Consider the following 3,584-nt stretch of genomic DNA (forward strand, 5'->3'; position numbering starts at 1 on the left):
CCGGGGCAAACGGAAGTAGGGCGCTCTGTTACAAGCTACCATGGAGAGAGAAGGGGAGTGAGGGGTGGGGTTTTTGTGACGTAGAACTAAAGGTTTAAGAGCAATGGTCATTCACTTGTCTGACTCTGAACAGTCAGCGTCCTTCGCGGGTGTCTATAGAAACCGCACACGCGCGCACAGGCTATTCTAACCTTTATTATTTCTACTGTTTATATGACACCGAACTGGCTTCCAGTACGGGCCCGGAAGCTACCCAACTACAGATAAAAGAGATGGGCGTTCTACATTTTATTATCTCCATGCTTTTCAACATCGACCGCGCTTCCCTCGCTAGTTTGAACATAGAGCTGCCAAAGGGTAAAGTTCCTTTACGAAGAAAGCTACCCGGGCACCTCAGCGCTCTCCTGTTTCCTCTGTGGCTAGGCAAGTGCCCCAATGGAAATCCCACAGGCAGGGTATGGAGGTCAGATCAGTAGAGTGGTGGCAAAGTCAGAAGTCCAGGCCCTTCATGATAGTCACGCCCAGGGGTGTAGACGTGGGTGTTTGGGGTTTTTTTTGCAGACCCGTTACTTTTTTGGGAGCAGGGTCCCTACCAGGTCCCTGTGTAAGAGCCAATCAACATGAAAAGGGAGCATGTTAGTCACTGAGAAGAGTCCTTGTCCTTTCATGCTGATTGGAGCCAATCAGAGTGAAAGGAGGTCCGTCATCCCAGAGAAGATTCTTCTCAGCAGCTAACACACTGCCTCCCCTTTCATGCTGATTGGCTCCTAGAGATGTCTGTTGTAGTGGAGTGTGGACTTGAAGACAACACAGAGAGAAAGGGCCATCAGGGAAAGTGGAAAAGGGCGAGTGGCTGTGAGAGGGTGTGGTGTGACTGTCATGAAGGGAGTCTGTACTTTTGAATATGCCACTACGCTACTTGGTCACGCTACACCCAGCCGCACCCCCTTTTCCACTTTCCCTCATCTCCCTTGCTTTCTCTGTCGTCTCACAAGTCCACACTCCACTGCAACAGACGTCCCTAGGAGCGTGGAAAGGGGAGGCTGACTGTATTTTACCTACTAAGAAGTGGCTGACTTGCAGCTGCATTGACTCATGTGGATGTGAGAAAGCAGCGGTGGTCTGTGGGCAGACAACTTTCCAGAGACTTAAGAACTCTCAGACCATTGCATTTGGTGCCCTGTCATACATAGCTCACCACAATAACATTCAGTAAACATAAAGACACTTGTTTCAGGTCCTCTTCACAAACTGTCACACAGGGATGCATGAATTTGTCCATTTCAGATTCCCTCAGTTTCTCATTTTCCCCCCAATCTCAAATTCACATCCCCATATTTTTTCAGCAATTGGTGTTTTTTTTAATCATAAAAAATTGTCAGCATTTTCCTGCAAATTCCTGCTAATAAACACCTTTTTGTATGCAGTTTTGACCCAGATACACATTTGCAAGCAATTTCCACTAATATCATGCATTTTGAATGCTATTTTCATGAACAGATGCATTTTATGCACACTTTCCCCTAATATATGCATATGTAGGCACATTGTCTGGTTGGAGTACTGCATCACAACACTTGGAGAACTGGGAATTTTGGAGGGCAGCTGTGTTTCAGTTTGTATATTTCGTTTGAGGAGTGTGAATCGGTTTCTCATGAAAATGCAAATAAAACTGAATTTCTCCATTGTCCCTATTCCCACATGCAATGCTGCACTTGGATGTGTCTGGAGTCTTAGAAGCTTCTTCTCCTACAAATGGACCTCCCATGCCAGAATTTAAGAGTTAAATCTCTCTGTCTCTCTCTCTCTGTTCTGCCCCTGTAGGTTAGGATGGATTAGTCAGCTTCATGCTAAAACTGCATTCAAGATGGTACCATGTGAGGGCCATCCTAGAGCCATTTTAGGGTTATGGTAAGATAGGTGGAGATGAGGAACAGAGGGAGACATTTGATTCAGTTCGCATTTGAAGGCGAACCTACGAAATTTGTACTCTCCAAACATTTGCAAAGCTTTGACTGTATAGGGGGTGAAGATGAGGGATTTTCCTGCAACCAACCAGTTTTTTTTTTTTGGTTAAGCATCTTTTAGGAACAGCTGTTCCATAAATAGCTCAGACATCACAAAGTGTTTATCAACATACTAAAACTTGGATCCTCTTTAGTAACGTATATTCTCAAAATAATACCTTTTAGAATACCTATGAGAATACCAATTTTAAAATTAACTCTATCAGGAAGCCTTTTTTGCCTGCATCTTCTCACTCGGAAGCTGACATCGCAACTGAAGCAAGGTAACTATCAAAGCTTGCCTATAACTTCTCACTCGGAAGCTAACATTACAGTCAGTGGTGGTGGGTCTCAATTGGGACTGGTAGGGAGAAAGGCAGGGAGACCAACAGTAGGTGATGCAATGACCAAATGTCAGGCAGAGCCAGCATATTCCAGTTTTATCCCCATCCTGCACCAGCCACCTCTGCTCTCTGTCTGTTAAGTTCTTCAGCACAGAGGAGGAAGCTGGCAGGCAGCATCGCCCCCTGGATTAGTTGAAAGTAAGATGGCGCAAAGTGGTAAGCGGTGGTAACGCAGCCGAAGCTCTGCTCATGGCCAGAGTTCGATTCCAACAGAAGGAGGAAGTCGAATCTCCGGTAAAAGGGGTCGAGGTCCACTCAGCCTTCCATCCATCCGTGGTTGGTAAAATGAGTACCCGGCATATGCTGGGGGGTAAAGAAAGGCCGGGGAAGGAACTGGCAATCCCACCCCATATATATTGTCTGCCTAGTAAACGTCACAAGACGTCACCCTAAGAGTCGGAAACGACTCGCACTACAAGTGCGGGGACACTTACCTTTACTTTTAAGATGGCATCTTAAGATCTCATTGATGCAAGAAATGCAACTCTTCAAGAAAATGAATGGACAAATGGAACTTCACATTCCACCAGTAAGTGACCTTTTTTTCAGTGCAAAAAAACTCTTCACAGTTCTGTCCAAGACTGTGGGAACTCTCTTCACAGTTCTGTCCAAGAGTATACAACACCCCAATAAAGTCAGCAGCTCTTCCTGAGAAGACACAGCAGTCCTGTTGGTAAGAACAGCTAGTTTCAGCATATGGCAAAAGCTCTACAATGAGGATGCTAGATGCACCATTGAGGGGAGGGAGTTGACATCACAACTGAGGCAAGGTAACTATAAAACCTCTTTGAAAGTATCCGAGACAGCAACAGGCATAAATTCCTAACAAGTCCAAATGCCATATCATAAGTCTAGCAACTGGAGGGCATCTAAGTGAATATATTCTGCTTGGCTAGGGAGCACATTTCACTTATCTTCCTTCTGCAATTCTTTGTGCTAAGACTCTTTTGTTCTAAGAAACTTTCAGGTTGCAGTGAGTGACCAGTCGGAAGTGGAAGCTTTATGGAGCAGATTTTTTCCTACCTCTTCAGGTTTTTCTTTGTATGCATTCTGACTGAAGGGCATCTGGGTAAGCTTGGCTAAGGAGCAAATTTCAGCTGTGTCCCATCTGCAATTCTTTTTCAGGTCACAGCAAGTGAGGAGGCTTTATGGAGGTTTCTACATAACTGGTTTT

The sequence above is a fragment of the Rhineura floridana genome, chromosome 20 (assembly GCF_030035675.1).
Source record: "Rhineura floridana isolate rRhiFlo1 chromosome 20, rRhiFlo1.hap2, whole genome shotgun sequence".
NCBI lineage: Eukaryota > Metazoa > Chordata > Lepidosauria > Squamata > Rhineuridae > Rhineura > Rhineura floridana.